Source organism: Melitaea cinxia, chromosome 22, assembly GCF_905220565.1.
Source record: "Melitaea cinxia chromosome 22, ilMelCinx1.1, whole genome shotgun sequence".
Lineage (NCBI taxonomy): Eukaryota > Metazoa > Arthropoda > Insecta > Lepidoptera > Nymphalidae > Melitaea > Melitaea cinxia.
Genome location: NC_059415.1, coordinates 1,589,879 through 1,604,775, shown reverse-complemented (window position 1 = coordinate 1,604,775; position 14,897 = coordinate 1,589,879).

Genomic DNA, 14,897 nt, shown 5'->3' with positions numbered 1-14,897 from the left:
TAATATGTAAAGCAAAAGCTTTGTACCTTATTTTCATTATTTTTGTGGTTTTTTTTTAATTTAAATTTTTAATTATTGACGAATTTCGACCACTGGGCGACCACTAGTTTGTATAATTACTTTTATTTTATTTTATTTTATTTTATTTAAAGTGTCTGACGGACTTTTATAATTACAAATATATTAATAGGTATACATAATGCGTTAATGATTATTGCTAAATACAATAAAGTTGTCTGTTAAATATACAATTTTTTAAAAGAAAAAATTTATAAAAGCAAGTATTTAAATCAGTCTGTCTTTAAAACGTATTTGAGTGTTCGCGAAAGTTTAATTCGTTTTTAATAAAATTTTAAATTACTCTGCGGTCGGAGCGGAATAATGTTTTAGTGACTGGGTTTTTATTTAACGAATTGTTCCACATCCACTGTTGATTACTCGTTAATTATATACAAATGGTATTTACTATACTAATATCTAAAACTATCAATTTAAGTTCAGTGGTACGGACAGGTTATGAGGCGACCATTCTACCTCATGACCAGAAAAGTGCCAGATATCGAAACTAAAGGAGGAGGAAGATCCCGAATCACATGGATGCTTATAGTACATAAGAACTTCAAAGAAGCCCAAGTCAACAAAGAGACGACCCAGGACCGATCTGTATATTTTCAGTATAATACCATCCTTAATTATATCGTAATAAATCCAATTCCAATCCAACAAAATTAGTCCTTTTAACTTTTATTTATTAAAGTATATCTTATATATAAAATTTTCGTGTCATAATGTTAGTTACAATACTCCTCCGAAACGGCTTGACCGATTTTTATGAAATTTTGTGTGCATATCGGGTAGGTCTGAGAATCGGCCAATATCTATTTTTCATACCTCTAAGTTATAAGGGGGGGAGGTTAAGGGGGGTCAATAACATATATAGCAAAACAACGTTAGCGGAGTCAGTTAGTTATTTATAAAATTTAACTAATTAAGGTACATTTCAATTAAGTCTAAAAGCTATGATTGATTCGTATCTAAAAAAATTGATATACATTTATTGAATGTAAAGTTGTAAAACAGGAAAATAGGTAATTGGCAAAAAAAAATGTTACCAGCACAACCGCCAAGACAACAAGACATAAAAAAAAACAATCAATATATTGCCCATACAAAAAATTGCCATGTCCTATTTCCCGCTGCTGTGATTCCTGCGCCAAGGCGTAGTCAGGATGTACTTTTTCAGTCTATTATATTAGTTTATTTAAGCTTTGCTGTACATCGCTAATACACATTAAACTTTGTTATAGATTATGTACTACAATGAGCGACTTATGGCTATTTTCAATAATCTATCTCTGGTTTTGCCTGCCAGCGATAGATCGTTGAGACAATATGTATGATTTAAACGTTAAAATTGTATCTCTAGTAAATAAATTCAGAGAAAGATAGAATACCAAACTTGCCATTAGCTATTAACATTTATTAACCGACTTCAAAAAAAGGAGAAGGTTACTCAATTCGACCCTATGTGTATATATATATATATATATATATATATATATATATATATATATATATATATATATATATTATGTATGTTCGGGGATAACTCTGTCGTTTATGAACCGATTTTGATAATTCTTTTTTTGTTGGAAAGAAGATATCCTTAGTTTGGTACCATGATAAGAAAATCAGGATCTGATGATGGGATCCCAGAAAAATCGAAGGAATCTCTCGAAAATCTGCATAACTTTTACTAGGTGTAGCGATTTTGATGATTTTTAATTTAATCTAAAGCCGATGTCTATGTTCTTAACAACCTATGGAATAATCTTTGATAATGCGTATTTACTTGACTATTTTTTCGTCTACTTACGTTGTATTACTTGTCGATATAATTGAAGTCAGTTTTTCTTCGTTTGCCTGCAAACACAATTATTCTACACATTACAAGTAAAGAAAGGAAAAATAAGTGCCGTGGTGTAGTTGGTACTCTCGACTACCTATTATGAACTTATATACAGACATCTATATACTAATAATTGTACAAAATACGGACCTAAATGCATACACATATAATTAAATAACCTTATTATAAAGTAATAAATAGCTGTGGAATAATAATTTATCAAAACTCTTCGAGCAAGAACGTCGAATAATAAGAACTTATTCTAAAGGAATTAATTCTAATACCACAGTGAAACATACCTTTACAATGTTAAAACAATTATATTGTTAGTTGTAGGTATTATAACGGCCGAGTTCGTCTAAATCAAATAGAGAAATTAATTTCATTTCGGGCGTCTGTAAATGTTGCTTTTCAAACATCAGGTCATCCGTAGTAAAATATTCTGGATTATAATGTATTTATATATATGAGTGTAGCGATTGTAACGTTGTACTGTTTCCCGCAGGATCTAACACAGTTTTTTAAAACGAAATTCGGTGGATGAAATAATTTCAATTTCTACTGTTTCCCGAAATAATTAAGAACCTGTGTTTGCTCTAGGAAAATAGTGATTCATTGCTGTCACTTTTAACCGCGTCTCTTGGCCACTTACATCATAGTAAATTAGAACGATCTGTTCAAATTGTCCTTCAGACACTGTAAATGTACACACTTTCATCAAGACGAGACAGATGTACACTGACATTTATAATAATTCTATCTATATATATATAAATGAATGTTTGACTGTATATCCTTTATAGAATCGTAAACTATACATTTTATCATGTCATGATCTTCAGCAAAATGTTGTGCCCACAAAGTCCATAAAGGTTTCTGAGTTGGTACGACCAAAAAAAATTAAAAAAAAGCGAATTTAAAAAAAACATAAATTCGTCGTCCACATATTAATAACCAATATTAAAAATAGTAGCATATTAAAACCATATACGAAGCTAGCCTGGCGTTAATTTTTAATCCTTAAACAATTAACTACGGAATCCAGTACGTTTGCGGTTTGACAGTTGCCGTGGCACGCAATTCTGTGGTCTACAATCTGTATTGAATATTAACTACCAACTAACCTGGCGAAATTCGTAGTGCCATTTTTTCGTGAATATATGAACCTTTTTTAATTTTCTGCTTAGTCTGTTCTGTATGCTTCCAATAGTAGCAAGGCAGTACATATGATATAGCAAATGATACGCTTCAGCCTCTATATCCCACTGCTGGACATAGGCCTCTTTTCCTATGTAGGAGAATGATCAGAGCTTATGGAGTATAGAGCTTTGGTGGATACCACGCTGCTCCAACGCGGGTTGGCGGATATATTCCCTACTATGAGTAACGATCGCTATCAGGTGTACATAATAACAACCGGTACCGATAGCTTAACGTGCTCTCCGAGGCACGGCGGTGAGACCTACAAAGCCTGCACAAACCAGACCACGGCAAACATCTGCATGGCCATTACAAATGATATGTAGAATGAAAAATACATGAAGGAGATTATTAAAATTTTCTTTTATACAAACCTTGTCCTGAAAATAAAAAACGACAAAAAGAGAATATTCTAGTTTGGTGTAATCATTCGGAAGTTATGTGCAAACATACATTTCTGCGATTTATTTTTAGAGATAACAGCCAGAACAAAAAATACTATCCACTATTCTATATTGACCCTTTAAAGAAAATTAGCACTTTGATATTGGTAAGTGAAGTAATTTTCTTCACTTATCTGATAAACGTGGAAGTGTTGGTAAAATTGCACATAAGTTGCCGACTTACCAATACTATTAGTTATTTGGTGACTCAGTAAAATAACAGAGGTGGGCACAGTAGAAAATTTCCTGCTCAAAATATGGAGTAGCCCGACTGGCGCTTGCGATGCTTCTGGTGCTTCATATAAGCTACGGTAATCGCTTACCATCTGGTGAGCCGTACGCTTGTTTGCCGGCTAAGCTGTATTTCATTCAAAATTGAAAAAATATATATATTTTTACGAGTTTAAAAAAATAAATTTAATATCTATAGACAGTTTGAAACCTCTAGAAAATTCAAACATTGGATTTTCTATTATTTTTCTGGTATACTACTGGTTGGCAGGTATAAACAGGTATATACTATATATATTGTTATGATTACTTTAAATCTTACATTAAAATGAGTGCTGTTTTATTGCGAATACGATGACATAGGGCTAAAAGTCTGGTTTAAATAGCAGTCGCCGAATATAATATAGCCTGGCCAGGCAGTTTTTCGGCCTACTTTTCCACGATTTGTGTGTACTAAACAAGATAATTACACATACACTAATTAAACATACTAAAGGAAATAATTGTTTAATTTTTATGCCTAAGCAGATGGGTAAAGATCACATTATATCAATTATTCAAATATCTTTGGTCTGTGCTCGAAATTCCGCAAGAGCACTTTTTTAACAAAAGGGCTTTTCTATTACTCGAAAGATTTACTTATTCAGCCACATGCCATTAGTAATTGAATACATATTTCTTAGAATTTCCATTTGGTAATGGTATCTGTAAAATATATGTTATTTTTTGATAAATACCATCGTTATAATAAGAAGCTTTATTCTTATCGTAGACATTTCTTTCTTTCTTTCCTTATTAGCTTTGTTAGAGAACGAAAGTAACCGAGGTAGCCCACAGAATTAGCAAGTTGAAGTGGCAGTGGGCTGGTCATCTGTGTCGCAGGACCGATGGCCGTTGTAGTAGACGGGTCCTGGAGTGGAGACCGCGTCTTGGCAAACGCAGTGTGGGACGTCCTCCGGCCCGTTGGACCGACGATCTACGTAAGATTGCTGGTGTAGGCTGGATGAGGATTGCGGAAGACCGGGATGTCTGGCGCGAACTTGGGGAGGCCTATGTCCAGCAGTGGACTGCGATAGACTGAAATGATGATGATGATAGCTTTGTTATTGCAATCAAAATTTTAATATTTACGGTATCCACATTTTGAAGGATTTCTTAGGAAGTAAGTCACAGATACTTTGTGTTGCATGAACTATCAAATTTCAATCCTCATCCGTGATAATTGTTTACAGATCATGAAAATGTTTCACGTTATCTAGCGATTCTCCTGCGTAATATTTCTGGAATCATTGACTGTAAGGCGTTTGAACTGTAATAACATTCTAAAAAACTGATGCTTAATAATGGACAAAGGATTATTTATATTTACTTATCTAGTAAATAGAAAGGTCATAGGAATTACAAAATGAAAGATCATAAAATTGACATAACTAAGATACTCCAATCATGGAACCACGAACGCCTTCTCTATTCTCTTCAAACTCTATCATTCAGTATAACTTGCTTTTTGTTCGTAATATTTCACCGGCTCATAATTCGTTGAGGCTTTTCTATGAGTCATATGAAATTACCCAAGTCGTGATTCATATCCGCCAAAGCTCTGCAAGGCATCTGTAGTAAAGTTGTAAAATTGAGGAATTTCTTTGATAGTCGTAAGATTTTTTAGTTAAATTGCCTATTTACTGTCGAATCGTCTGCGGTTGTACATCGGCAATCTGTAAAAGCATTGGTGCAGATGAGGAAACATTTGTTGTCATTTTTTGTAATATTAATTTACTTGTGAAAGAACTAGTTTATAGAACTGATCTTTATATATTTGACTAGGCCGTAGTATAAATAGCGCTATTTATCTGACCTGCTTTCGGCATTGGCCTTGCTTTCAGCATTGGCCCTGCTTTCAGCATTGGCCCTACCTTGAACATTGGCCCTGCTTTCTGTTACAGAAGTGTGAAGTCAGGTCTGGTCTGGAGTCGGATAGAAGTAGCTAGGACAGTCGGGCGTTATCTATAACAAAGTCATTAAGTTACTTGATTTATGAACAGATGACCGTGTGAGTATGGCAAATATATTTATGTACATATTTATTTTTTTATTACTATTATGCCCATACCATCTATTAACTCATCTATTATCGATATTACAGGTCAATAATTTTCCACGTCAATACTGTTTTTATTTGTTCCAACAAATCATCCCACTCACAATAAAGCTTTATAACGATATCACGTAAGAATGATCTAAATTCTTTGTTGCTTTCCATATTTTATCTACTATTAAACTTTGTATCATGGTAATTGGTCATAAAAGAGCTAGGGGTCATGTAATATGAATTACTGTGGCATGTGAAGACTGTAGGCTTCAGATGAGCCTTAATATACTATTGACTAGAAGAACTCAAAAGAAAATTTAGAGGAAAAGAAGGGTCAGTTGGGCCAGAGGTTGGTTTATTTGTCATTAGCTGTAGCAACTATATATTAATTTTCTGTCAGATTTTAGTCAAGCTAACCATAGCGTTAAGCTACCGCTATATGAACTATGGCCAATTATTTTTGTACCACTATGGTAACAAATTAGTTTACGTTCCCCCTCCACTGTATTTACTACCAAGCTTAGTGTCCACCTGATGGTAAGCGATTACCGTTGCTTACAGATGCCTGCAACACCAGAAGTATCGCAAGCGGGCTACCGACGTATAAAATTCTCATATTTATATAATAGTTTTAAAAGATTAAGTAAATCTGATTAAGATATAATCAGCGCATTATTTATTGAAATTAGATTATCAAAACGTTTATTAATAAAAGCTAATTGCTAAATATCTTATATGAGGTGTTATAAAATATTTCATACACTTGAAATAATTTTAAATTATTCAAACCACGTAACGCTGCAGTAATTTTCATAAGCAAGGTTTGCCCGAGAAACTGCAGGAACATTTTATTCGAGTCGCATATGACCGTGAAGTATTATTATTGGCCGTAATAAAGAGACAGGAAATTTTGGACGACGATGGCTCTTGAAATTAATCTTATTAGGTAAAGTAACGTGAAAATTATGTGCCAAGACCGCTTTGATACGAAAAAAATTCTAAGGTCAAGTTTTTATTTAAAGTCATTAAACTTTGGGGCTAAATAAAATAAACACGTTTTAATCAAAAAGGATGGATTGAGAACATATCCTTATAAATAAAAAACTCTTTTATCCAGAAGTCCGTCATTTATAATCTACAATGCACACGTGTTGGGTGGGTTGATGGCTAAAGATGTCTAGGAATTTCAATCGTACATATTTTATAAGCATTTTTTTCAATCTATCAAAAAAGAAAAAAAAATCTGTTATCTGGGTCACAATTCTTTGCTCATGTTATATTGCCAAATAGCACCCCAACCCAGAATACGTCTGCTCTAGTAGCCATCGCTCCTGCGACACAGGTGACCCCACTGCCACTTCAAATTGCTTATTCTACAGGCTATGTCGGTTACTTTTGTTCTCTCATGGATAGTATCTTTACTGAGAATTATATCTCCTAGAGAGACCCTAAGCATAGCCCGTTGCATAGAACGTTGAGTGACTTAAACTTTTGGACTAGTTCCTTCGTCAATCCGCGTCTCAGCCAACACTATAAGTCAACACAGACAGGACACGTTACTCGAAGGCTTTAGTCTTCAATTGAAATACATGAGACTAATACTAGAGAATATTATTTGGCGTTAAATTCAAATACTTTAGATATAACGGCTGTTGAATCAAATCAAATCAAAAGTATATTTATTCAAATGGGCCTCAAAATCACCTTCGAATCGTCATTTTACAAATTAAAATTTCAATTATTTTTATAAGTGAAGCTACCACCGGTTCGTAATGCAAATTTTGCAGAGAAGTACATGCGAGAAACTCCGCAGTTACACTTTAAAAAAAATATATATATAAACTGTGTTTTTATTCAAGTTTGGTAATATTTTGCATGAAATACAGCGTTACTAATCAAATGAAATCCATTTCTATATACATTTTGACGTATTTTCTTTGTACTTTAACAACCTTAGTGAGTCATCAAAGTACAGACTGGTCATTTTGTTTGCTGTTTTAAAATTTACTATTTATTACGATTACTCTACGAACTTAATTATTGCACGTAAGCTTAAAAAAAGAATTTTTTAAGATAACTTTTAGTAAAATATGCATAAAATAAATTAATTAGTTGACAATTTTTATTATTTTCATTTTTACGTCAATATAGCATTAATATTATTAAATTTCCCAATAGAAATAGATTAAATTTCCCAAAAACCATTTTTATTTCTTTAATGTAGATATATATAATAAAAAGGATATATGTAAATAAAAAAAACCTGTATTGATAAAATAATAAAATGTGTACACAAGATTTGAAAAGGTATCAATTAAAAATATACTCAAAAAAGAATTTGATAATTGAAAATTTGATAAATGATATTTCAACAGACATTCATTCACAATAATTTAAAATATTTCAATCATCGGCATCTTTACAAGCACTTCTGAAATTAAACAAATAAATTAAAATCTTTGAGCCTACCTTTGTTTACTGAATCTATTACAAAATTCCGAAAACCTTGGACAGGAATTTGTCAATTCGAATAACGCTATTTATTTTCTGCTGAAGATTTTAAGTTTTCATCAAACGAAAATGCTTCACAGGAACTACGAAGTAACAGTCTCAAGATGTTTGATAAAATATAATAAGATTTATTTGAAATAAGGAGGAAAAAAAAACAATTCATAGGTAGATAAGTATTTTTCCCATCTGAGACACATTTATCCCAGAGTATCGAAACTATAATTAATGAAATTAATAATAATATTATTATTTATATAGCTTACATAAGCAGCAATTATTTATTCATTAAATTCTAAAACAAAACAGTATAATTTTAAAGAAAGGAATAAGAAAAAAAAATCAAAAAATCAAAATTAAAATAATTTAACACGAACATTCCTGCCTCAAAAAAAATTATTAAAAAAATGGTATAACCTAAATTGTCTTCTACGGGTTACTAGAACTTAGTGTAAGTAGAGTAATTTTGCGTTGTAAGTATTTATAAGACATTCATTAATACAATATATGTAAGAAATCTTAAAAGTTCCTAATTTAAATTTATCTATATAAATAAAAATGAATGTTGCTAAGCGCATAACTCGAGAATGCCTCTATCAATTCAGCTAATTTATTTTTTGTATGTGCCCACGGAAGGTTTAAATAATGAAAAAAAAAATTAAAAAAGAATTTACTAAAAATTATTGGCAGAACGAAGTCTATCTGGGCAGCTAGTTTTATAAATAAATATCAAACCAACATTTGAAATCTGTCTGTATAATCGTAAGGACTGTGCTCGTAAAATAGTCCGGTAATGAAATTGGATCAGAAACGTTTTTTATTTTATTTATTTATACGGACGGAGCGATCATTCGGTTCACCTTAGATAGTGTGGTGTAAGGTCCAGGAGTAAGCGGTTGTAAACTTTTTAGCTTTTTCCATATCTGTATTTCTATTTAGTAGTACGGATTAAACTATCTACAATAGATATATAGTATATGTAAAGAATTCATCGCTGAAATATATATATATATATTTCAGCGATTCATATTGAAATATATATATATATATATATATATATATATTATATGTACATACATGCAAAACTTCCGAAACATTGCACGGAATAGGATAATTCTTCTCTTTTATGTTTTTTTTTGTCAGGACAAAGTTTGTAAAAAGGAAAATTAAAAAAAAAAATAGGTATATTGATGATAAGAAATCGGTGCAAAGTCCGCCAAGTTAGCTAGATATAATAATATCACGTATTCACAAAATGCTAATTCTTACTTAAAACCTTCAATATAAATGTGATGTTAACTTTAACTTACAAAAGTTCCATTATTGTTCCTTTATTACTGGTATGCGTGCATTTTATTTTTAATCGAATAATTTCCAAGATTTTTTTTTAGTTTTTTAATTATACTAAGGCCAAACTCGATTTAACTTATAATCTTGATTCGTAAATACAATTATGTAAAAGTTTACACTAGCTTTTCATGATTTTGCATGCAATGCGCTAACAGTGTTCCAAAGTTGTCTCATACGATAGCATATCTAAAGGTATTTCAAAGTATATAATATAGAATATAAGTATATAATGCGCCAACCGGCAGTGGTGGATTAAGGACCAATCCTTCTCCTACACGGAAAAGAAAACTTATGCCCAGCAGTGGGATGTTACAAGTTGAATAGTGATGTAATATAAGAAGGAAATAAGAGCTACAAAATTACACAAAAAATAGGATAGAATTTAAATTTCGAACATTTTAATTAAAATTATTTATACCTATGTATATATAAGTGCAACGCAAAAAAATAACTGTACAAAAACATAAAATAAAGAAGCACAAAAAACATGATTTCGAAATTCACGATTTTAAATTCCCGCTCAACGCTAGCAACTCCCACCATACCATATCAAAAGCTCGAAGCAGTACGGCCACTTTAGTAAAATTTTACTTAAAAATTTAAATATTTACATTCCAATGAGTTTTACGATGTATTTGGAACAAATTTAGTGGTGGACGTCATTCAGCCTCGTTCGTTGATAAGAACATCTTCATTTGTATGGGAATGAGAATTAATTAAAGGACGAAATAGTTTTATGGTGCTGTCTCTGATAAATCGTAATTAAGTAAAAAGGTTCAATATAATTGTGATTTATGTCGGTACTATAATTTTTTTTAATTTTTCTTTTACAATTCTTGTCTTAACAAAAATAAAAACAAAAAAAAAATCTAATTTCGTGCAGTCTTTCGAAAGTTATGCGCTTAGTACGATCAGTGATTCATTTTTGTTGATTTACATATGTATAAACTAGTAGACCTGGTGAGCTGCTTGTCACATTCTTTTTTTTTTCGTGAATATAATAATTAAGTTAGAGAAATTTTCTTATCTGTGCAAAATTTAATTAAAATCTATATAACTTACTGTACATATATTGAAACTCAGTCAACAATTAAACAAGAATGGGTTTTGACATCAACAGTCTATTCGCGTTATATGATAAATAACACATCACTACCATCCCACGTTACATATCGAAAAGCCGTCAAAGTTACTTCAAAGTTGACTTTAATTACTCACGTAATTGCAACATTAATTTCGTTTCGATATTGTGTTATTAGTAAAGTAATCAAAAACAACGATTGTCAATACAAAATAATACGAGAACAGTTCTTACTATTCAAAGTAAATATTACTTTTAAATTTAAATATTATTATTAGTAATAAGGTTATTAAATTAAAAAAAAAAAAAACGATTGTGTGTTAGTCCACACGATAATGTAAAACTTCTCTAGATCCATCTAACTTATATCCTCTCAACTTCCGTTCGCTTCGTCCAATCACACTCTTCGTAACACTCTCCTCCACATTCACCAACTTACTCACCAAGTCAAGCGTGCTTGAAGAAGTTTTACATCAAAAATACTTATGTGCATATTTATACATATAGAATCACATAGTGAAACTAATATAAGAATTCTGTCTGTGAACTCACATTACAGACCCAAACGTTAAGAATACAACCCTATTAAATGTAAATAGACCATTCAAAGTCTAAGCTGATAATTGAATAATGATTTATTTTTTGATTCAGAATTGTGATGCAAACGTCATTTTTACAATAGCCATTATGAAAAAAATGTTTATACTGCAACATTGTTTTTAGTTGCATTTACGTAAAATCTGTTTCAATCTATATGATAATTTAACATGCAAATAGTTCGTAGCATACGAATGCAGAAAGGCTTTTTTTATTTATTGTGCAGACTAAAATCTTTTAATCTGATCAGGTACATATTTTAAAAGTATTCCCAATCAAAACAATTTGAAATAAAATTGTAACTATTCGTAATATTTTATTAGGATACTGTAGAAAACTAGACTAGGAGACAGCCTATGTTGTGTTGCACCAGGCTTACTTTACAGGCGCACTTCGCGCGGCTCGTCCCGCGCTTGCTGAAGGTGGGAGCCTCGCTCTCGTGGCTTTTGCCAAACATCGGCGGTCTCGGTGTGAGCTGCCGCCGGCTCTACACCGGCGTCGTGAGAGCGATGGGAATGTACGGTGCCCCCGTCTGGTCCGTCGCCCTGGATCGCGAAAACATCGCCCTGCTGCGGCGCGCGCAGAGGGTGATGGCGATCAGGGTCGTACGCGGGTACCGTACGATCTCGGGAGAGGCAGCGTGCGTGCTGGCTGGAGTCCTGCCCTGGGACCTGGACGCGGTCTCTCTGGCGTCGTCATACCGGCGGCGTCGGAGTCTGGCGTCCGGGACCCTCAGTCCAGCACCACGTCTGGCTGAACACCTTAGGCGAGAGCGGGATGCCGCGATCGCGGAGTGGATGGTGAGGCTCGAGAGTCCGAGTGCCGGGCACCGGACGATCGACGCGGTTCGGCCGGTTCCTCGGCAGTGGTTGGATAGAGGGCATGGCATCCTAACCTTCCGCGCCACGCAGATCCGCTCGGGGCACGGCTACTTCGGCGGGTACTTGTGTCGGGTCGCCGGGAGGGAGCCCTCTCCTCGTTGCCACCACTGCCAGGATTGTCCCGACGAGTCGGCGCAACACGCGTTGGAGGAGTGTCCGGCGTAGGCGGAGGAGCGCGAAGAGCTCCGAAGCGTAGTAGGGCCGAACCTTTCGCTGCCGGCCGTGATCTCTGCCATGGCCGGCAGCGAGAGGTGTTGGGACGCCGTCCTCGCATACTGTGAGCGGGTAATGGCGCAGAAGGAGGCAGCGGAGCGGGTGAGGGAGGACACTACCGACCTTCCCCTCTGCCACAAAAGGACCGGGCGTCGGAGGCTGGCGCATGACAGCCGCCTCCCTCCCTAGACGCCAGTCGCTAGTCCGGCATTGCACACACCACCGGGAGCCCCACACTCCCGCTGCCCAGCTCGGCGGCGGGGTCAGTGCGTAAATGCATTTTCCAGCGTTAAAAAAGGCGTACTTTACGCTTGTTTGCCACTAAAATGGTACGAACAAATTAGTCAGCCAGAAAGTTCCTATTTTTAAACTGTTTTTGCCAATATTAAAGCTAGGAACGAGTATCCTTTGCTGCATACAGGTGGCAAGATTAATAGAGTTATTAAGCCCTACACTCCCGTCGCCTTATGGAGGCGGGGCCAGTGCGTAAATGCATTTCCCAGCGTAAAAAAATAAAATAAAATCAGCAAAATTTTGCCAAGAACAGTTTTTACAAATCAACTTAACTAACACTATTGTTGAAGTTCTTCCACATCATCAGCTATTCACACAAAAATCATGTCACGAATTCAAACACGTAGCTTTATGTTATCTCACACGACTGACTTACACTTGTTTTAAAAACGAGTAAAAATAAAATCCATATTAAAAACTATTGAATTCTCAACGGAAGTCCAAATCGCGATTTATTTAAATATTCCGAATTTTGAGGTCTTTTTTTTAAATAGTCGCTACGACTCGCGGTTTTTCCCACCTAATTTTCGATCCCGTGGGAATTTCGGGATACAAAATAGTCATGTGCTATTCTGGAATAAGATTTAGAACAGCTGGGGATACGCTACAGCTATCTACATACAAAAAAATCATTACAATCAGTCCATTGGTTTTGCATGGAAGTGTAACAAATATCCAACCAACCCGAAAAACATTCGAATTTATAATGCTAGTAGGATTTCATTGTTAAAAGTTATTAATACTGAATTATATTTAAAATTTTGTATTTATGAGATGCTAATGGGTATTGAGTTTCGGCAACTGGCAACCAGCTACAACGTATTTATAACTTTGTAGTTCCAATATCAAATTTTGTTTGTTTAAAGTTACAGCAACCAGAAATTACAACTGGACAACTTTTTTTGGCAAACAAAAGTTACTTTGTATATGCAGCGCTTAACACACGCGTTACTACCGCCTTCATCTGAGTTGATTATGAATATTAATAGTTTGCTCGAAAACGAAAAAAAAACGACTTCAATTACATCGACAAGTAATACAAAATAAATAGACGAAAAAATCGTCATCAGATCTCGACTAAATTTAAACGAGACCATAAGACAAACTACTGTTTTCGATTAAAATAAGAATTATCAAAATCGGTACACCGAGTAAAAAGTTATGCGGTAATAAAAAGTAGCTCGACGTTCGACTAGCTTCGACGAAGTTGAAAAGTAGTAGTCGAATCTCAATTAAATTTAAATGGGACCACATGGCACACACTACCTTTTGATTAGAAAAAAAATCATCGAAATCGGTCCACCCAGTAAAAAAATCTGAGGTCACATGCATAACGAAAAAAACAGTCTAATCTGTTTATACATATAAATATATAGTATGTAGTTATTGAATTATCTGTTGCTTTTGTAAATTGAGAATTAAACACTTGACCAAATGAATTATTTGATAAGAGATTATTATATATATATATATATATATATATATATATATATATAGCCATTTTCTACTGTTGTTAAAGCCTTTAAAATCATTCCTATGACAGTCAGTGTTTCATTAAAGAATCTTCTTGATATAAACACAATTTCTATATTTTTTACCCCAGCCTCCTACAGTAATCTTAACAACGTATTTTAACAATGACCGAGTTATAGGTTGCAGTAATAACTGAATCATTCGGGCTTTATTTCTATTTCTCTTTATATTATTAGAAGCCTAACATAACGTAATAACCTGTAAACGAAAGCCGAGCTAAGCCCTTTTCTCAGTGAAATTAATTCACACAGCAGCTCAACTGCAGATTATTTAATACACGTAAATTAAAAAAAAACTGTCGACGAAGTTTTTATAGCTACATTTTTATTCATGATATCTCTATTCTAAATATGATTTGATTTAAAATAAAAATATAAGAAAGAGCGTGTATTTCCGACTTGCGACTGAGCTTCCGCCGTGATGGTTTGATATTATAATGTTCTGTTTAATTTATTGAATAATAATTAGTTAATACAATAAAATTTTAAAATCGAAAAAAAATTTACGCTTGCTATTCGCATTAGTACTGCAAAGGCTGATATCGTAACTAGTAACTGAGGTAGGGCAC